The sequence below is a fragment of the Doryrhamphus excisus genome, chromosome 12 (genome assembly GCF_030265055.1).
Source record: "Doryrhamphus excisus isolate RoL2022-K1 chromosome 12, RoL_Dexc_1.0, whole genome shotgun sequence".
NCBI classification, from domain to species: domain Eukaryota; kingdom Metazoa; phylum Chordata; class Actinopteri; order Syngnathiformes; family Syngnathidae; genus Doryrhamphus; species Doryrhamphus excisus.
The window spans coordinates 15,715,190-15,738,785 of NC_080477.1; the positions used below are offsets into that span (position 1 = coordinate 15,715,190).

General features: G+C 41.0%; 1 protein-coding gene across 1 annotated transcript in view; it reads right to left on the reverse strand.

Moving 5' to 3' along the window:
- The window catches only part of spata17 (spermatogenesis associated 17), an 81,608-nt gene that overhangs the window by 13,706 nt on the left and 44,306 nt on the right, over positions 1–23,596 (reverse strand). The window contains exon 10 of the transcript XR_009132219.1: positions 2,147–2,271. The gene's annotated coding sequence lies outside the window, so the exon portion shown is untranslated. The remainder of the gene's footprint in view (positions 1–2,146; positions 2,272–23,596) is intronic.

Consider the following 23,596-nt stretch of genomic DNA (forward strand, 5'->3'; position numbering starts at 1 on the left):
GGCCGCTAACTGGAGTTCTTTTTGGATGAAATTTCTGTACTTACGACTGCACAGTGGACGAGTGTGGTTAGCACACAGGCCTCACAGCTAGGTGATTAAACAATCACTAACCTGGGTTCAGAATGTCACACAATTTTAAAGGTTTTGTCTATGAGCTATGAGTTTTCCATCCATCCATTTTCTATGCTGCTAATCCTCACTAGGGTCCCGGGGGTATGCTGGAGCCTATCCCAATGAGAGGCGGGGTACACCCTGGACCGGTCGCCAGCCAATCACAGGGCACATATAGACAAACAACCATTCACACTCACATTCATACCTATGGACAATTTAGAATGAAAACAAAGAAAATGGAAAAAATATGAACTCAGCCATAAAATCCTTCGAACTTCCTCACCGAAAAGGAGTTTCCTCTGTTGGGAGACAATGAGACACATGAGAATTGACCCAATGATGTCACCTTGACTCGGCTGTTTTGTCAGCCCACAACTAAATGAACAACAGTCTTTTCCCACACAACTAAACTCATGACTTTGACCTGCCCTTCACAAACAGCGACTTCCACCCATGCAGCTGCCTGAGAAAGACAGTAAGACAAGAAAAGAAACCCAGAAAGCAAAAAGTGAAATGATGTCTTTAGATTATTACCTTCTAGTACGACTGCTGCCTTCTACCATTACTATGTTTGATTGACACTCCTCAACTTCTACTGTACAAACATTTATCAGGGAGTTGATAAAGTGTTGTGTAATATGTCCCTGCACTACTTCACTTCAAGCTTTTATGGACATGTGCTTGTTAACACACAGACACACACACACACACACAGTGAAATGTAGTGCACTGAAAAGCGCAGTCAAAGCAGCCTGTTTGATGAGAATATGACAGGACATGGAAATGCGATTAGATGCACTTTACAAGCCTCCCTGTGACGACAAATCACAACAATTGCACACGGAGCTGATGATATGGCAAATCACCCCGTGTGTGTGTGTGTGTGTGTGTGTGTCTCATTTTTTAGCAGCACAGACAGGTGGCAATGACACGTGTTGAAGGCCGGTGACTGGAGTAACTTAAGCAACTTAATAATAACGGGAGGTCCGTTTCTTCTCTAGACCACCTCTCTGCCTGCAGGTCAGTAGATCAAACCGGGCATGAAGTTGGACTGTACCAGTCTGCAGATTGGCACAATGTGAGCTGGAGCGGTGAGACATTTATCTCCAGCTGATATAAAGGCGATGTATAGAGCGGCGTGTCGGATGGATGGCATGTTAAGTTCACACTCAATGTCCTTTTCCTCCTGCTCAAGCTTGGCCAAGTCGTCCATAAACACAGCGGCGTAGCAAGCAAATAGCACAGACGTGAGGTGCGTTCAGGGTCATTACACATTTTGGAAAGGGATCATGATCGCCACCGGTTGAGAATCAGTGATCTAATATGACACACGGTGGTATCAGTTTTAGTAAGATGTAAGTCCCATCAAGCGCCACTAATAAAAAAATAACAAGGCAATTTAACAAGGCTGCATGGTGGTGAAGTGGTTAGCGCGCAGGCCTCACAGCTAGGAGACACAAGTTCAATTGCACCCTGGGCCATCTCTGCGTGGAGTTTGCATGTTTCATGCATGGGTTTTCTATGGGTACTCCGGTTTCCTCCCACATTCCAAAAACATGCTAGGTTAATTGGCGACTCCAAATTGTCCATAGGTATGAATGTGAGTGTGAATGGTTGTTTGTCTATATGTGCCCTGTGATTGGCTGGCGACCAGTCCAGGGTGTACACCGCCTCTCGCCCGAAGACAGCTGGGATAGGCTCCAGCACCCCCGTGACCCTCGTGAGGATAAGCGGTATGAAATTAATGAATTAATTTAACAAAATATGATACTTTAAAACGATGTTTTAAATTACTTAACATTGTGTGTGTGTGTGAAATGGTGTGTGTTTCAATGAGAAACCGATGTGCTTTCAACCTTGGTCTGCTTGCACCAGACCTGACTAGACAAAGCATGCTGTAATAGAACTCAATTCAGCAGGACGCAGCGCTGAGAATAGACCACTCATTGCTCATCCTGAGGTCACCACACACACTCACACACACTCACACACACACACACACACACACACACACACACACACACACACATACCTGGCTGCAGATGCCAGGCAGCATGTGTCTTGTCTCTCTTCATTGTGGATGTTGGCAGCTGATGCTTCTGTCCTGAGGTATGGCGCAAAAAAGAGCAACTAGGGCTCAGTGGCAAAACCTGACACCTGTGCAGAAGATACACAACTTTACACATCAGAATATGTGCTCAACTGAATACTCAATAAAAAAGTATCCCTCGATGCATGGAAGGAAATAAAAGCCCTCCCTCTCTCTATCGGGAGGGGGTGTTCTCGATTGATGGTGTGGGGGTTATCTCAAAATGACATGTTCATCACACTGCTGATCCTGTCTAGTCCGCTCACACTCGTTTGTGTGTTACGACGGCACTTCATCCTTGACCTCACGATAACCCCGACACACACACGCCACATGCACACACGCATTCCATTGGCTGAAGTAAAAAAATGCATGAAAATGAGTTAACATAACATAACATCTAATTATGTTATTTATCCAGGTCCAGGTTGCAAAGGCAGCAGTCTCAGTATCGGAAGACCAGACTTCCCAGTTCCAAGCCACCTCTTCCAGTTCCACCAGGAGGACACCAAAGAATCCCAGTCCAACTGTGAGACATAATCCCCCCAGCGTGTCCTAAGTCTGCCCCGGGGGCCTTCTCCCGGAACACCTCACCATGGAGGCATCCGGACTACATGCCCAAGCCACCTCACCTGGCTCCTCTCAATATGAAGGCGGAGCGGCTCTACTCTGAGGCCCTCCAGGGGTGAGTCCAGCCACCCTAAAGAGGAAACTCATTTCAGCCGCTTGTATCCGCCATCTTGTTCTTGTGGTGACAACCCAAAGCTCATGACCATAGGTGAGGGAACGTAACACACAAATTGAGAGCTTTGCCTTCCGGCTCAGCTCTCAGCTCCGTTACAGCGACCGCATTACTGCAGAGTCCTGTTGACCTCACGTTCCAACCTTCAACCTGAGATACTTGAATCCCATTCCCAACCTGGACAACACATAATTATTATAAACAATCCTTCAGTGAATAGAACTTCAGTGTTTTAATGATATCCAATCCAATGTATTTCCCTGAATGTTTGCACACAAAAGAAAAGTGTAGACCTTCAGTGGGGGTTCGAGAGACGAACTTTTTATTCATGTTCCTCCTCAGAACACCTACCGTCCTGTCTTCACCTCTGTCATGTACACAGAAGCAATGAAGGCAGTGCCAGAGATGTGATGGTGACGCCAAGCTGGAATGACACACTGACACACACACACACACACACATACAGTATACACAAATGCATACCCAAGCGTCTCCCTACAGACTCCCTTAATTAGACTCCATCCGTCCCCCATGGTCCCTGTGGCGGGCTAGACAAAGGGAGGTTCACTCGTTTGGACGTTATGTGTATGTGTGTGTGTGTGTGTGTGCTCACATTGTGTGTGTTTGTGTCCGAGGGGCCTATCCCTAGCAGATGCTCATATACGTCTCTCCACTCTGTGTGTGTGTGCTGCAGTGGTGCTATCATTAAAGTGTCATTGAGAAGTGGCACCACTTAATTTTAGCATCTCTCTCCGGGGGCAGCGAGGGTAGCGCAGGAGACGGAGTGGCGAGCGAGAGGAGGGGAGGAGGAAATGGAGACAAGAGAGAGGGAGAGAGAAGCAAGAATACTGATGTTGAGGTTACATGCCATGAAGGGACTGCCATGAAGGGACAAAATGCAAAACACCTTATGATGACACCAAGTGTTGTAAGGACATGGATAGATACTACGTTGCTATGACAACAAATTATGCCAAGATACTGTAGTCAACACTCATTTTCGGTGCATTCATTCATTCATTTTCTACTGCTTATCCTCACGAGGGTCACGGGTGTATGCTGGAGCCTATGCCAATGAGAGGTGGGGTACACCCTGGACTGGTTGCCAGCCAATCACAGGGCACATATAGACAAACAACCATTCACACTCACATTCATACCTATGGAAAATTTGGAGTTGCCAATTAACCTAGCATGTTTTTGGAATGTGGGAGGAAACCGGAGTATCCGGAGAAAACATGCAAACTCCACACACTCCAAGGGTGGACTTGAACTCGGGTCTCCTAGCTATGAGGCCAGTGCACAAAACCACTTGTCCACCGTGCAGCCCATTTTCAGTGCATACTAACTCACTACTGCTATACAAACTGTATACTGACTACTACTCTAATGTATATCTACATAAGTTTAATTTCTTGTTATAGATATACTGCAATAAAAATGATGAGAGACTGTAACTATCACAACTAATAATAGCGTTTCCAATAACTTGTAAATGCAGAGACATTGTACACACATACTACTCGATGAAGCAATCAGGACTTTTTGACTTTGACCTTGACATGTCCACTCCTTCTTTCCCGTGCGTGTCTGTCTGGACAATGTGCGAGTCAAATGTTCGCACATTGTCTCAGTCTTTTAAGAGCAGGTATTGACTTGTTATTCTTTGCGATCATGCTATTTAGATTATGTCTGGGAGGCTCATATGTTGTCACAAAACACTTGCCAACACACAGTCGCCATTAAAGTGTTAGTTTTACTGCGGGGACTTAAAAAAAAAAACAAAAAAAAACTTTTTTTGGACCGGCCATTATCACATTTTCACATCCTCCCTTGTGCTCTCACTTCATCTGCCTTTCATCACTTCATTTCATTTTGTGCTCAAGGTTAATTCTTAAAGTTTGCAAAAAGTGACTGTCAAGCTAGTCTGCTACTTTGCTCATTATAGTAATTGGTATTTCTATACAATACAGATCTCTGCAAATGTCTAAATGTTCTTATATTCTCTTTTTCAACATTGTTCTTTCTTGGGATTAAAAAGAAAAAAAAAACACAAAATGCGGATATATATGTTTTTTTGGGATATAGATAGTGAATCGCTGTACAATGCCTCCACATAATTTCAGCCAATTAATAATACAAAAATATATATGTGCACTGCAGACCAAATAAAACAATAATGCCCCCTTCCTGATTTCTTCTGTTTTGCATGTCAGTCAACGACAACACAAGTGAACACCAAGTTTTTAAATGAAAGATGTTGTAATCAAAAAAAGTAAAAAAAACTACATAGCCCTGTGTGAAAATGTTATTGGCCCCCGTTAAAACACAACTTAACTGAGATTAATGGAGCTCCATCAGTCTGGATAATGCTATAAAGCCATTTCTAAAGCTTCGGGGCTCCAGCTAGCCACAGTGAGAGCCATTATCCACAAATAGTGAAAATGTGTAAAAGTGTGGTCTGGCACGGCAACCAAAATTACCTCAAGAGCGCAATGACGACTCATCCAAGGGGTCACAAAAGACCCCACAACAACATCCAAAGATTCAAGATTCAAGATTAACTTTGTCAAACAAAGAAAACTTTATCTTAGATCATTCCCCCCACGTTGCAGCTGCAATACATCACTTCAAATATGTAGCAATAAAAACAATTTTGCCAGAAAACATCTCGATGATCCCCATGACCTTTGCAAAAATACTCTGTGGTCTGACAAGACAAAAAAGGTGAACTTTTTGGAAAAGCATATGTCATGTTACACCTGTTGTAAAAGTTACGCCACATATCAGAGAAAGAACATCATACCAAGAGTAAAATATGGTGGTGGTAGTGTGATGGTCTGGGGCTGTTTTGCTGCTTCAGGACCTGGAAGACTTGCTATGATAAATGGAACTATGAATTCTTGTGACTTCAAAATGAAATGACGTTGGGTTCTGCAGCAGAACAATGACCCAAAACAATAATAATGATAAACAACATGAATTCATTAAATTCTATCATTTTTAAAAGCTTGTAATAGCATAAAATGGGACAAATCTGTAATAATAAGTTTCAATCCACGAGTTTGCTATATGGTATTGTCAGTGGGTTTGACATTGTACTTCAATCTACTGTGAATAGAATGAATATTAATGATCGTTATAATGCATGCTTATTGTTTCCTGTGTGTGTGTTTGGAAATTAACATGTCATGACGGCAGCACCTGTCCTTTACAAGAACGACTGCACTTTACAGCCCGTGTGTGTGTGTGTGTGCGTGCGTCACTTCCCGGGTCGGACAGTTTGTGTAGTGGAAAAATCTATGAAACAAAACTCTGCATAGCAGCTCGCTGGAGTTGAGTCGGGAAGAGAAGGCGCGATAAAAAGGGAATATGAATGAAAATGGACACAAGAGCTGAAGAAGAAGGATGGAGTGGGGAACATGAGAAGAAGGTGTGAGAAAGGAAGGCATGAGGAAGAAGAGGGAGTTAGGCCCTCTTCATTTATTGCTCCAGTGGAGAAGAACATGGAGCTCTCTAATGGTGTTGCTGTGGTAATAACAATAAAACCAGGACAGGAAAAAAAGAGACAATGGAAGAAAGTGAGATGTTAGGACAGAGCATGTAGCATGATTGTTTGCTTTTTACCTTTCCTCATTTTGCCATTCAGCCTTTTTTTTTTTTTTGCTCTGAAGCCCAACTCACACACATGGAAACACACACACACACGCACACACACACACATACCTGCGTGCTGCTGGCGCTGTGTGTCCTTGCTCTATGCTTTGTTAGGTAGGGCAGTGCTCCGCTGTAGTGTAATTGCTGTGTCAGGACTTTCTGTTGGAGGAGATTAATGTATGGAGATGGACGGCTCCTCGGCAGCCACCTCCATGATTATTTTTACTGGACACGTGACAGCTGGGTGCCACCTTAGCACGGCACGGCACAGCATGGCTGTCAGGAGCATCGAAGCACGACACTGGACACACCATTAGGTACACTTGCCTACACCATCCACCAATATGCAGTAAGTTATGAACTCAAATGCTGTCTTTATGAGGATATTAATGCATTTATTTACTCAAATGCGTACATTGCACTTACAGTATTTATTTATTTTTAGTCTTAAGTCTTTTGGACAAAAATGCAAAGAGGGGATGACATTCTTCTATCAAAATACTGGCACTTGCAACTTTCTTAGGCTCCATTTTTGGGTTACTCAGGTGTTAAAAGCACTATTGAAGTCAATAAATAACTCATGGCAAAACAGGAAGGTGGTGTCCGCTGGTACTACTGACTATTTTACTACTGGTGTTAAGATTTTTCATTTTCTGGAATGCATCAATTGGATTTGTATATTTTCCAATGGGGAAGAATTTATTTGGTTAACATTCTTTTTGGTTAGAGTAGCACTCTAACCAAGGTTCAACTGTACTGTATACAAAGATTGTGGTTTGTGCAGTGTATCATAATAAAAAAAAAATTGTAACAAAATAGAGTAACCAAAATATAATTACTAAACAATTAAATATGCAGTTGGCCCTGTAAGAAGACATGCATTGTGGGAATTTGAGTGTTGTAGTTGTGTGCTTTCGCACTGTCTTTGTAGTTTCTCTTTTCTGTCTGCACCGCCCATTGTCTTCTGCTTCCTGACTGTTTGTACACCATTGTCAATTAATCTCCTTCTTGTTGTGGTTAGCTAAACGTGTGACGTGCCTGCTAACCACCAAAACTGAAAACAATGGAAGAAACAGAAGAAGCTAACCGTGTGGGGTTTTAACAAGGATATAAAAACGCCTCAGCTGAACAATGCCAGGACAAGGCACGCTCAGAGTGAAATACAGGTGAGTTACTGAATAATTCCTTGTGTCCAACCTTGTAGATCGATCATTAAATTTGAAACAAAATTTGAACTGGAAGTGTTTAAACATGAAATGTGAGAAAATTTTAACACCAGTCTGAGGAAAAATGCGTTTATTGAGAGGTTTTACAACCTTAAAACATAAATAATAATTGTAAATGGCTGTTTTTTGTGTTTTATTCTCAGGATGCAAACCTACTGAAAGCGATTCTATCTAAAAAAAAAATGTGCAGGAAACATTACAATATGTAGCAGACATTGATTGTTAGTTAATGCGTGTGATTAACAAGGAAAATTTGTGTGCTAACTGTGGACCAAATGGCATGCCAGCTTGGCATTTCTGCCCACACGGTGCATAAGTGTGTTGTGATGAGGCCACTGAGACGGCAGATAAATTAGCTTTGGGAAGCAAATGAATGTGCAAGATATACTGGAGGGCCCGATGCGGGTTCATGTAGTGACTCTACGTACACACACACACATATACGCACGCACACACACACACACAAGCCAAACCGACCCTCCCTTCCTTCCCAGCCAGCGTGCTTCCATCCATCAGGCCATCTCAGGGAGCTGCTCGTGGTTCCACTGGCTGGTTTAATTGTTAATGCTAATTGCTATTTATTGGCTCAGATGCAAATGATAGGCTGGCCAAAGTGAAATTTTATGAGGAGTCAACTCCCCCTCTCGCACAAATTGAAAAAGTGAAACAAGAGGAAGAGGGAAATGAGGCGAGGAGAGAAGAGCTTAATGGCGGCTCTTTAATGGCAGAAAGCAAAAAATTAAGACTGATTTAAGACAAGCAGCTAAGCTTCCCTCCAAACACCCAAAATCCTCTATGAACCCCTCTTAGGGAGATACCCATTTGGCAGTGGAGGAGAGAGGAGAGGAGATGAGAAATTAGAAAATTATTTAGCCTGGAAAGCTTCTTGTTCATATTACATATCAACACATCCGTCATGATTCTTGAAATAAAGTTCGTCAAGGTTGAACTGTTAACAAAAGTGAAACAAACACTTTTGTTTGCTTAACTACAGAACGGTGAGCATCGGTTTCTGCAATTGGCAGCAGATGCTCTGACAAGAATGAGGCAGTTGAGGGCAATTATGGCACTAACAAAATCAACATGACATTTTGTCATTAATACACAACATAAACTACAAGCCTAACTCAGTATTACATATTGTTGCTGCCCAACTGTTGTCTTTTCTACTTCCTGTGGAAAACTTGAAAAAAGGGATACTCTGAGGGTATCTGTATTTCATGCATGCGAGCATCTCACAAAGTACAAAAGTTAGGTCACTCCATGTACTAATTATAATATTTACAAATATTTAATAAAAGCAAAAAAAATAAAAAAAAAGCCAAATTAACCAAAACCAATATATATTTCCTCTTGTGTGTGGAAAGAATGTGAAATTAGCATTACCAAAATTAATAAAGGCTTATGCATAACAATGTATTTTGACAATTGTATCTAAAAACAATGACACAAATATCCATTAATATTGATGTTGAGTTTTCCATAACTTTGCTTCCAAACCAACCAAATGGGATCAAAGCTAACAGACATAAATCAACGATAGCAGATAACTATAAAGATAATAGAATTAGATGAAAGCATATAGGAGAGTGACACCTGGTGGAGGTCAAATGTGGTCGGTGCCCCCCCCACCCCCCTTCTAATACACCCTAAAAGGCAACACACTATTTGCACTCGACATTATCTTAATGTAGTCCAGGTAGATAGGTACGGTAGGTGAGCGTGTGTCCTCTCTTTTCTTTTCCCAGCATCCTTTGCTCCATCACTCTGTCTGATTGAAGCCTCCTCGCGCCATCCTCAAGGTGCGATCGCCCCGCCAATTAAAGACCAATCCAATCGCTTTCTGTGTGTATGCGTGGGGTTGTGTGCCATGGTGTGTGTCTCTATGTACAGTATGTATGTATGTATGTATGTATGCGCTATATGCATGAGAACGCTCACACTTGTGTGTGTGTGTGTGTGTTGGAGGGAGGTTAATGCAGTTAGGGTTATTTCACAGTCCATTAAGAAGCTTATGTTGACCTGCTGACCCCAAAGCCAACAACACAGAATCCATTATGATGACAAAAGGACTGTGTGTGTGTGTGTGTGTGTGTGTGTGTTTGTGCATGTATGTGTGACTGTGGACTCAATTTGACACTGGGCCATGTGAAGAATATCAGCAGGTATGTGAGAAAGTCAACTACTTCCTGAAATGGAAATAAAATATGAATTGAATACAGCCAAATTACAGTGTATGTATTTGCCTGAAGACAGCTGGGATAGGCTTAGTTGTATTTAGTGTTCAAAAAAATATTTTATGGCTGTCATTGAATACATTTAAAAGTATGTGGCTTTCATGGCTCTCGGGTTCACGACCCCTACTTTAGGGTGTCATGCTGAATCGCCAGGAAATTTAGTACACACCTTTAAGGGACTGACAAGCACAGGTCTGTACAATCTGGGCAAAATTGGAAAACCTGGAAAAAAGGGATACTCTGAGGGTATCTGTATTTCATGCATGCGATCATCTCAAAAAGTAAAAAAGTTAAAAGTCACTTCATGTACTAATTATAATATTTACAAATATTTAATAAAAGCCAAAAAATAATAATAAAAGCAAAATGAACCAAAACCAATATATATTTCCTCTTGTGTGTAGAAAAAATGTGAAATTAGCATTACCAAAATTAATAAAGGCTTATGCATAATATTGTATTTTGACAATTTTAATTTTCAAACTTTTGATTTTCAATTACGTCAACGTCTTTTCATCTTGCAACTGTTTATCCACTATCCACTTTTGTAGACTTAGCTTAGGAAATAAAGACACACACACACACACACACAGCTGAGGTTGTTGGGACAACATACATTGCAAACCAGCCCAAAATATTTGCATTTTTCATATAGTTATATGTAATAATAATAATAATAATAATAATTTGTTAATAGTATTTATATAATTGCAAAAAATATAGTAAACATTCATAACTTATTGTAAAATTTAAAAAAAAGTAATACAACAAACAGAAAATCATACTTTAGTTGGAATGAATATTTGTATTTTTTCTTTCATATAATAATCATATTTAAAAAGCAGCAGTATTTATGGATTTGACAAAAGCTTTTTTTTTTACAATTAATTACAATATCCTCATGAAAAAAACAAAAAATGTATGAAACCAGAGGGTTAGTTTTGAACTGGGTAACTTAGCAAACAGGAAGCAATATCTGAAGCTAGGAGACTATACATCTGTGAGCTTAAATACTGGATATCGTGTGGCGTCCCCCAGGGGTCAATACTGGGACCTATTCACATCTGCATAGTCACATAAGACCTAAAGCTGCTATTATCTGCAGACAATACTACTGTGTTGCATTCTGGAGGAAGCTACAGCTAATACAAAAAAAGTCACAGATGAATTGACAATACAAAAAATGACCAAATAAATACTCATAACTGATTGCAGACCTTGTTTTTATGACGCCCCTTTTCCACATTACGTATTCATGCTGGGCTCAGCCATCAAGTTATTATTGATACAATTTAATGCACACACATATATTATAATAGCACAATATGCTTCACACCTATTGGTTTTTACGAGACTCCATCAGGAGGCTAAAAGCAATAATAATCATTGAATGCCTTCATCATTCACGCTGCCATCGCAATGAATTCATCCCTTGTTTGAAGTCATTACAGAAAATTGAATTTTTTTGGCTGTGATTAAATTTCAATCATTTGTCTTTGGAGTTTCACCTCTGTGCTTGTGTGTGTGTGTGTTTGTGTGCTAACTCAGTTTTAACACCTCTGGAAGGTGTTTATCAGTGAAGGGTACACAATGCACTGTTGTAAGTACTGTCTGAAAGACGCGCGCACACACACACACACACACACACACACACACACACACAGGTACAGATGACGAGGCGCTCTAAATTGTCCTTCACACAACTCTTCCTGCGTATTGACTGCGTGTCTTTTTTTCTCAAGCAGACATTATTGTCAAATTGTTTCTCAAACGGGACACAATTGAAAAGGCGGACAGTTGTTCAATGGCTGGAGTTTGACCATTGATTGCCAATATGGCCGACAATGTCTCTGATGGCAGGAAAAGTGCACTCAACACCCGGCACGCACACACACACACACACAGGAAGAGAGTTTTGTCTATGCATATGCACAGCGGTCGCCTTTCATTTAAATATTGCCCCCCCCCCCCGTCCCAAAGCATCCTATTACGTGATACAGTGTGATAGCCACAGATCAATGGACGCCAAGGAGACACTATGCAGACACACAAACACACAACGTGTGTGTGTGTGTGTGTGTGCAGCCTGCAGGCAGATGCTATCTGCTTGTTATTCTCTCATATGCTGGATCATTAGCACTATAGGATAAAAAAACAATAAAATACATTGAAAGCAAACGCAGGCGTTGTAATCTATAGCCCCTGCAGAAATCACCATATAAAAGCAGATAGTCCGATTTTTCTTTGTGAGTTTTGTGAGATTATTAATACTGCACACACACACACACACACACACAGACACACACACACACACACACATATATATACACTACTCGGCTCAGGACATCATTAAAAGCCTGGCAATTGAGATGTTCACTATAAATATTACTGAAAGTGTACATTGTAGTTATGACTGTATGACTGTAGGACGTTCCCTAGGGGACATACATAAGCATGTCCTACTAGTGCTTTGCTATAAAAAAAATATTATTGGTAGTTCATAACAAAAGTGAGATGTGTAAAATAGAAAATGAGTGCTGCCATTTTGACACGTCTATGACAACTAGGAATGTTTAAATGAGATACATCCGGGAGATCAGGAATCAAGGGAATGTTTAGACCAGGGGTCTCAAACTCGCGCTAGTTTGAGGCCCCCACCTTGATACCAAAGTTTAATGTTGAAATGTTGAAATGACAGCTTAAAGCTGTGTGCACACCGGACACAATTAACATGATTTTGCCCCGCCCATACTGTTACCCTACCCTGTTACCCCGCCCTGTTTTGCTTTGTATTAGCAATGAAGCTAAAGGCTTATGACGCTGGGTACAAATAAATACAGGAAATGATTTGGAATAAAACGGAGAATACACGTCGAGATAAAGCATCTCATCAAACATGTTGTTAAAGTTACGACGCTGCTCCCAGATGGAACTGAGTACGATGCTAACTTGCTAATTGGGTAAAATTATTAAGTTTAATTAATGTTCATGTTAAAGGTTAAATAACTGTTAATACTGAACATTTGAATCTGAAAAAAATAATTTCTCTACCAACTGTATGTGGTTTCTTATGTTTTTCTTATTTGCTGTTTTAGTATTATTTTACTTATTTATTACTGATTGATTGATTTATTGTCTTTATTCTTAATTTGTTTATTTTTTAAAAATCTTATTTTGTGTATAGAAAAATACAAATTAAGATATTTGAGAACAGTGGAATGTTTTATCAGATATTTTGGTGTGGAAAACCGGAACCAAAGTACTGAAAAAGTGTAGGGTATAGCAGAAGCAAAAGCATTGAAGATAGTTTTTTTTATTGATCTTTTTTCCAGTTATTAATAAATGCGTTTTTTTTTTTTTTTGAAAACCTGCTGCGGCCCGGCTTCACCCAGAACCTAGCTCCGGTGGCCCCCAGGTAAATTGAGTTTGAGACCACTGGTTTAGATTGAATGGGTGTTTTATTGATTTCTGGTTAAAATTCACTTATTTTTACACTTACAATTACAATGACCATAATGTTAAACGGTGAGTTGTGAATCGGCTGACATAGCTTTATTGTGTTTATATTTTAATACTAACAGCGGTTGACTTTTTTTACACTTGTGTGTAAAAAAAGTGAGAGAAATTCATTTAGAGAAGCTAAATGATAAAAAAAAAAACAAGATAAAAGTTGTGTTGACTGATTATATTTTTTAAAACCCTTAGTAGCGCTATAATCCACATATATAACGATATATATACGTGTGTTATTGCTTCATATTGTACAATTCAAGACCGATTGTGTCTGTACTTGGGCTGATCACACTTTCTCTCTTGGGGTGTGTGTGTGTGTGTGTTGTAGATTGATGCGTACCACCAGTGTGGTCCTTTCTGCCTAATGATGCCCCATCCATCCCGGAGAGCCATGTATGTAGGTGTGCACACGTGCATGTATGTTGCATATGTATCCACAAGGCCATCATGCTAGGGGCTGGCGGGAGCAATGCAGCACCTCACTCCGTCTTCTGATCACTCTTTATTTGGCTGGGAGCGTGTGTGTGTGTGTGTGTGTGTGTGTGTTCTTATATGAGCGTATCCAGGCTCCTGTGTGGCCATTAATATTAAATATAGATATCCTTGTCATCCTCTGATCCCATATCCTCCTCTCAGGGAGGACGGGAGGTGAAGACACGGGAGGTGAAGATGAAGTGAGAGGAGGGAGAAGGGATGGGGGAGAGTTTAGACGAGGAGACGGGAAGTTTTAGGGAAGAAGGGACATGCATGGCGTAATAAGAGAATAAGAGGGAATGAAGAGGGGACAGAGGGGGTTCAGGGAAGGGAGGAGGTCTGCTGATTGATTGTGGAGAGTCTAGGAGACTTGAGGGAAGAGCAATGAGGAGAGCGGGGAAAAGAAAACAGAAGGATGAATCCATCACTCACAGGGTGGAAGACACAGGGAAGCACAAAAAGACAGGAGTCATTCCGAGGAGGTGGGAAAGGAATAAAGAAAGCCAAAGGAGGCTAAACGTAACAGACAGACCTCAATGAAGAGAGACAGCCACCAATCCAAACATGTTGGATTGAGATGTGAGCAGCAGGTAAAACAAAACAAAAAAAAAAACCCAACAGCTTTGACCCGTCATGAACTCGTAATGAAGAGGAGACGAGGGAGGAAGACAGGAAAAAGGAGGAGTGACACTTTGATGTTCCCAAGCCAGCCGCTCATTCCCATATTCCCTGGCAAGCGCTCACCTGATGGAAAGATGGCAGGAAATCAATAGTCCATGTGCGTAATGGAGTAATGACTCTCACCATGTGTGTGTGTGTGTGTGTGTGTGTCCTATCCCTAAGCAATCACACACAGCTTAAGCTAGTCCCAATGGTGGGGGCCACTTTAACTAACAACTTCATTATTGCAGCCACACACACACACACACACACACACAACTGTCGACTTGAAGGAACGTCACTCACATTGCAAAATGTGTAGTTATATCAAATTAGGGAGGGATGGAATTTGCTTTAAAAGTGTTTTTTTAATTAAAGTAAAATATATAGTGAAATAATATTAATATAATGATGTAAGTTATTTCACCAATCCTCAAGCATTTACACATTTTTACATCTTAACTGTAGTGCCCATGGGTCCCTTATGAGGCACAACATAAATACAAGTGATTATTATTATTATTATTATTATTATTATTATTATTATTATTGCAGGGTTTTTCATTCATTTTTTTTTGATAATTTTAGTATAATTTTTAATTTTAATCTGACTGGTTTTATATCATTTTTTGTTATGGCACAATGTAATCTATTTTTTTTTAAAGTTTGGGCCAATTATGGGTATTTTGTAAAAAAAAAAAACAACAAAAAGGAAATCCCTGCTTTAAAGCAAAACATTAAATGAAAGGTTTCATTATTTTAATATTACAGTATGTTATTTGGTAACATAAGGGATGTTTAAATGGCATCTGCACACTTTAGTATTGAAAAAAATAAATAACAATATATCATATATATTAATATAAAATTTCTACAGCAATGAATGAGTGTCCTACATAATGAGTGCCAATTTGTGAGAGTGTGCTTATTCAAACTCACTCCAAGTGTCTCCACACTCTGCCAAGTTGTTCTGATGCTGTGAAAAGATTCCCAGTTGTGGGAATTGCGGGCCCTGACACACATACGGTCTAATAGCATGAAAAGATCTCATGATATTATTTTCCTTGTCAAGATGAGCCAAAATGTCCCCACCGAAAAATTCTAATGTCCCCACGCAACGTAGGGATGTAAGAATTGATATAAAGCACATGAACACACACACACAGACCACGACCCAGCCCCCTGTGGGACCCCCACCAAAAAGAATGATCACTGCTGTAATGATGCAGCAGCAAGGAAAAGAAGGATATGGACAAAAGGTGTCCCCGTCGCGGCTCGACGGCAGCGCGGCCTGAGTGGTGGCTCATGGCGGCGGCCCCCTCTGTTTACTAGCGACTAATTAATTCGCCACATATGCTGAGAACATCTGTCGTCGGTGACCTGCCGGGAGAGCAGAGGACGCACTGCTGTGAAATCCCCCCCCACCCACCCACTACATAGTCACATGTACTGTACAAAGGCCTAGCGAATGTACTAAGTTTGATCTGTCTTGTGTCGTATTATTACATCCAGTGTATGGATGTCAAATGTGATTATTATTAGAATGAATGAATACTACATGCCGTCATGCATGACATCACAACAGCACACCTCAGCAGACCTCAGTTCATTTAAAATTGAGACATGTGACGTGCTTCTGCCACACAAATCACCTTTGCATTATGCATCCATCCATCTTGGATACCGCTTATCCTCACTACTTTGCATTATGCGTCTTAAAACCCTTCAAAACAAAAAAACAGAACCAATGTTGTAATAGCAGTAAGGCGCAAACTGCTCAGCCAGCATTAATTCATTGTTCGTTGTAAACAATAGTAGAATTTTTGAGTGAATCAACAGATAAAACTGTTGGATGCTGACCATTTATGATTTAAAAACTACATTAGGAGGTTGCCTCAACAGCTGTTATTGCCAATGTTTCTTGACCCAAAATTAAAAACCCCGGCAGTAATTTGTCTTTGTAGACTGAAGTATACTCAGCGGTTAATTTAATCAAGGTGTTAACTGGAGCATTTACAGTAAAAATAACTCATTTTCATTATTTTATTATCTTTCTGATTGGTTGGGAAAACTTGCATATGGTTTCAGCACCAATATTGTTCCTTGCCCAATAGACGGCGACACATTTCAGTATTTAAAGGGGACCTGTTATACTCATTTTCAGCCCTTGGTATGGAGTTATGAACTTATAAAGCAGCAACACATGATAACCCGCAAAGAAAGCTTTCTAGATCTTCCACAATTTGCACCCAAGCCATTTGGATTTCCAAAAAAGGTGTGTTTTAATTTATTCCTCCAACAGCCCGCCTCCGGACACGCCCAATCCACTGTGATTGGTCCATCTCAGCTTGTACGGCTTGTACTCAGGCACGCCTATATATGGAAGTAGGCTCATTGTGATGTCATATGGAGCCGGTGTTAGAAAAAAACTCACTGAAACCAAGTGTTCAAATGCGCAAACCTCATTATCTGAAATTTTGGCATTGTTTGAAATGAAAAAATACAACTTTATAACAACATTTATAGGTCAGAAAAAATTAAAAACTTAATAGGTCCCCTTTCAGGCTTTTAGGTCTTAATGTGAAGTGTTGTTTTATAATGAGAATAGATTAACTGGAATGTATGATTACTTTTCACATTATTTTCTATGGGAAATGGTTTTAAAATGTCAACAAATAGAATGTTTAGTGTCCTGAGACATACCAGAAATGCAAACTTGCCATACATGATATGTATTAACACACATTAAAGTGCCAAATCCAAAAAGTTCCCATTTGTGTCCACCATGCTGTCCTTCATGCCGCACTGTGTTGAAACTAAAGTTGGCCGCAGAAACAAAGTGAACTTGCACAAGTGAACAAAGCGCAGCACAAGCAGAAAAACTCCCAGCAGCCAATCAGATTCATTACCCTCTGCTATCCCACAATCCCCCGGGGGCACCTATGGAGACAAAGACAAACTCACTTCCCCTTGGTGTCCTACGTCCCCCCCCTCTGCCTGCCTCTCACACACACCTTCACCCAACAAGCAGGTTTTAAATAACATAAAGAACATTTAGGAAGACTAATGCGATGTCTTGCTTGCACATTTTGGAATCACTTTTTGAAAATTACTGCTGCATCATTGCCTCAGGGTAGTCATTAGTTATTACTAATCTTGTCCTGACCTATAGAATTCACTTTTTTAAGCAGGCGTCCCAATATTTTCACGACTGTAAATGGCATTTGTGGGGCCCCCTATATGCTGTGCTGCAAGACATGTAATACAGTTGTCCCTTGATTGGTTCCAGAGCCGACTTCGATAAATTAATTTCCACGACATACAATTCAATATTAATATACTGAATATTTTCATAGTTAGGAGCAGAGAACTTGTTTATGACTTCCTAAATAAAGTTTTTGAACATCATCAGAGCAACATAGACATGAGGTAACACACTTTACACTCCTATTATTCATTGTTTACATCACATTGCGTAACTCTTATGCTGCAGGGATAAGCTAGCAAACTAACTAGTTAGGCTTCAATTTATTCCTACTAAACTTGAGAAGCACGAGTGTGAATGGTTGTTTGTCTATATGTGCCCTGTGATTGGCTGGCGACCGGTCCAGGGTGTACCCCGCCTCTCGCCTGAAGACACCTGGGATAGGCTCCAGCATGCCCATGACGCTCATGAGGATCAGTGGTATAGAAAATGAATGAATGAATGAATGGATGAATGAATGAACTCGAGAGGCCAAAAAATTACCATTTCCACACTAAATGTGAGGACAACTTTTTTACTTTTTGACATCATACAATTTTAATGCAATGTAATGTAAGGTCATGTCATCTGTTTTCGGGCGAGAAGCGGGGTACACCCTGGACTGGTCGCCAGCCAATCACAGGGCACATATAGACAAACAACCATTCACACTCACATTCATACCTATGGACAATTTGGAGTCGCCAATTAACCTAGCATGTTTTTGGAATGTGGGAGGAAACCGGAGTACCCGGAGAAAACCAACGCATGCACGGGGAGAACATGCAAACTCCACACAGAGATGGCCGAGGGGGGAATCGAACTCGGGTCTCCTAGCTGTGAGGCCTGCGTGGTAACCACTGCAGCCCCGAATACTACATATCACTTGAATTTCAACCACTTAGGGCACAACAAACTCAGTGCGGGGCACAGAAGGTAGGAGGACAGAAGGTAGAGACTCTAGTAAACCAGTGAAGAAGCATCCAGAGCCTCCAGTCAGTCATTCAGTCAGGCAGCCACCCAGGCAGCAAGCCACCCCTTCTCCCCGCTCCCTCCTCAGCTTCTCCAACCTGTCCCTGCTAATTTGGTGAGGAATCAATTAAGGCAGTGTTTGCTGAGTTCTCCTTGCCTTCAGCTCATCTGCTCCTCTCTAATGCAATTGTCCCATGTGCTGCGTGCAGAGCGGCATAATAAAGCGATAAGGCTAATCAGGTTGGCTGCTCTTCTCCTCTCCCCGTACGCACACTACACTTATTCTATTAGATGTGTAATGAGATTCTGCACTCCATCAACACCACGCCACTATGCCTAAGTGTGTATGTGTGTGTGTGTGTGTGTGTGTGTGTGAAAGTATGAAAGAGTTGTGTGTTGGCACAAGAGAGCTTGTGTTCTTGCAGAGGAAATTTGCTCCATTTACATTCTATCATTAGCTTGAAACAAATGTGCCCTTGAGCTTAGCTTTCCGTCTCTCTTGCTGGAGCTGCAAACACTTTACTTTGGCATGCCATCATAGTATTCGCTAACACACACTTGAATGCAACCCACAGCATCATGTGACCGTGATCATTAGCACCGGGATTCATTTCTCGTCATGTAAACAAGCATGTAAGCAAATGAGTTGTCCAACAATCACATTTACAGCCTCACCTGAGCGCACACACACACACATAGACACACACCCATTTGCGCAACCCCCTCCCATTTGTGCAGACAAGTGCAGAGAGTGATGGTCGACTAGATGTAGAGGACACAAGGTTCTGTGATGTGTAGAACAGTTCTGGTCAATGGGCCAGATAATGAGTTGCCATAAACAGCGGCAGTCCTCCACTGTCCACCTCAGCTCATTACCGCAGCTAGCATATGTAATCAGAGTGTCGCTGGGCCGTGTCCTAATGTACTCTACTCAAAGACGGGGGCTCGGCCCGCAGGGGGGGTCACAAGAAGGTAAGAACGGATCAGTGGACCATCCTCGGGAAACGTTTTTGATTGGTTCACTGGCCCAAGAGTTGCGATTAAGTGCAAAAATGTCAGGATACTACTAGTTATGTTGTTTTAATGACCTTTTTTAAAGCAGTCATTTCAACACAGTAAATATATTAGGACTGATACAGTTAGCAATGGCCACTCATTCGCTACCAAAGACGTATTTATATGTTTTTTTCATCCCAACAAGGATGATGATGCAACTCCACAATAGATGAGATATCCATCCATACATTTTCTATACCGCTTATCCTCATGAGGGACGCGAGGGGTGCTGGAGCCTATCCCAGCTGTCTTGTGGCGAGAAGCATGGTACAACAAGGACTGGTCGCCAGCCAATCACAGGGCACATATAGCCAAACAACCATTCACACTCACATTCATACCTATGGACAATTTGGAGTCGCCAATTAACCTAGCATGTTTTGAGCATGAATGAGGGAGGAAACCGGAGTATGCGGGGGAAAAAAAACACGCATGCACGCAGAGAACATGCAAACTCCACACAGAGATGCCCAAGCGGAGAATCGAACCCAAGTCTTTCCGATCTCCTGACTTTGTGGCCAACATGCTAACCACTGAAGCAATAGAAGAGATAGTATATGATACCATAGTATATTATTTCAGTTATTTTTGTCTTTTTTGTTAAAAAAAACACATATATAAACTTTAATTTGTAAATACATAAACATCACTAGTATACATCGTCAGGAAGCCAGGAAAGGAATAATTACAACAAACACATCCACATCCACATATAAACAGCATGAGAATGAAGTTGTGCACATCCTCATTAACTCATGGAGTGTGATAAAACACAATACTCTCTCATCCCAGCCAAGATTCCATAAAGAGAAGATAGTATTTCAAGCTGCTGAATCTCTAATTATAGATTTATTTGAAGAAAACAAGGGAACACTTAATAAGCAAATGAGAGTGATAATAACTTGCAATATGGATTGGTCCTAACAGAGTAGATTATAGGGGCAAACCCCCTGCCGGGAGCCCAAGACAGAGGGAGAGAGACTCGTAAATAATGTCACAGAACGAGTAAATTATGGCGCTAAATACTCAAAGCAGTAATTATGTCTTGTCTTTGAATAGACAGAGATGAGTGGGTTTGTGGATGATGGGATAAAAAAAAAGAGGAAGTTAACAGCCTTCCTTCTTCTCTTTCATTTCCTCACATGACAGACACTGTGTGCGCTGCACTTCCTGCTGCGTCCATCTTCATGTGTCCACTGTACTTTAGTTCACTAAACTTTTAAAGAAGCGTTCCAATTAATTCCAATCACTACCTCCAGTGTTTCATTTGAACTAATGAGTTCACCTTTGAAGTTCCCTTTTAATGCAACTCTTGATGAGAGGACTTGATCGTTCCTCAGGAGCGGCAGGGGGGCTCTTAAGGAGACTCTGAAGGGAAATTGCATTGTGGGAAATGTAGGAGTCAATGTTTTCATTCAAGATGAAAAGCTTGGATTTTTCTTCCACCTTGAATCGTCCTTTGCACTCTCATCCGACATACATTCAGTATTACACATACATAAATACATTCATGTATTTAGCAAACATCAACTGCTTGTATTGTTTCTTGAATTGAACTGGGCGAATTCAAGAAACAATACAAGCAGTTGATGTTTGCTAAATACATGAGTCTTGAACCAGTCATGATGTGCTATACATATCACCATATTGACAGTTACTATGACGGAGACGGAGGGGTAGGATTTAATAAGCTTTGCTTCTTCCTACTCCTTTTGGACATGTGGAACTGTGAACTGATTATGGGATGCACTCAATTGTAATCTGATGCATGTTCAAATGAAATAAAACCATTACCATTACCATTCAGGTCCACAAGTATTTGGAATGTGATATGGTGTTTATGAGTTTGCTTTTAAATACAGTACCATCACAATGGATTTAAAATAATTAAAATATATATTTTTTTTACATTTTTTCTACATTTTTTCTCACTAGGATCACAAGGGTATGCTGGAGCCTATCGAAGGTGACTTTGCTTGAAGGCAGGGTACACCCTGGACTGGTTGCCAACCAATCACTGACCAGCACGCTAACCACTTGGGACAGCTGGGATAGGCTCCAGCACCCCCGCAACCCTCGTGAGGATAAGCGGCTAGAAAATGAATGAATGAATATAATAAACTATAATTTCTGTGACAAATACACACTGATCAAAAGTTGGTTTGACTTGAAACGCTCAGTGAGCTCTACAAAACACCCACTGTTACTTTAGTTGGATCAATACAAAATTTGGTTAACATTGTTAGGGGACTGAAAAGCACATGTCTGTAAAATTTCAGCAAGATTGGTTGAAAAACATGGCTGCCATCAAGCCAAATGCCGCCCATAAACCTTCATGCATGGGCGGCACAACTAATTGTCATTGACCATTTGTCTAATGACTATAAAACTTTGAGAATATCTGTGTTGCATGTAGCATGCCTTCCAAAGCATTTGAGCACAACCCAAAGGGGGAACCATAAATGTCATTGTGACCTCCAGTTGTAATTTAAGAAGTTAAATTCAGTATACATGCAGCAAATTAAAACCAGTTCACGTACATGGTGCAATTGGGAAGTTGAACTCGGCTCGACATTTGTCACAATGCCTCCACACTTCTTCAGCTCGCCTCTATTTTGGTTTGTATCTAAAGTTACTTGGTAAAGTTGTTCTGTAACATGCATGGTGCAAAGCACTGTGCACGCACTCAACAACTCATTTGGGGCAGCATGACCACTTTTTTTTTTATATCCACAATGTCATCAAAAAATAGCTGTGTTACCTACAATATGAGAATTTTGTTTTCAATTTTCAGTTAGCAGTACAGAGACAGTGGTAACGGTAACCTGCATTGACTGGCCATGACTTGCACTCTGCAAGTGTACCTAGCATTCAAGCATTCTGCATGTATGGCTGACATAAGCGTCCTGAAATATTACACCGCTCTCAATACGTTGCAGTATGCACCTTACAATCTTAAACTTGCAACATTTAAGAAACATAATGTCGCATAACATTTTACAAGACCGCGTGCATCATTCAGTGACGGTGTTATCGTACTGAAAATGGTGCTTTTGAGAAAAATACAAAAACAAGGCTGATTATTTCCCCCCTTGCCAAGTTTGCCATGGATCAACAACTTCACACACATCGTTAAAAATGATCAAAGAATCAAGGATCACTTACACACATACACAGTACATATACTAGTTGAATACATATACAGCTGAATAATAAACAACACATATAGCAACTTCTGATCAAATCATGTCAATTTCAGACTTAAAATAATGTAAGGATTAGCGCCCCGCCCATTTCCGGTTGAACCACACCCACTTCCGGTTTATATCCCACCCATTCCGAATACTGATACAGATAGAGATAACTAAGATGGGAGAACAGATACAGATCGTAGCTTGGGCATCTAGTCAGGATACCTTTTGGCCGCCTCCCTGGGGAGGTGTTCAGGGCACGTCCGACCGGTAGGAAGCCTTGGCGAATGACAGACTACAGTATGTCTCTCAACTGGCCTGGCCTGGCCTGGGGAGAGGGAAGTCTGAACTTCCCTGTTTAGTTTAGGCTGCTGCCCCCGCGACCCGGATGGATGGATTCCGGAATCAGATGTATCAAGTA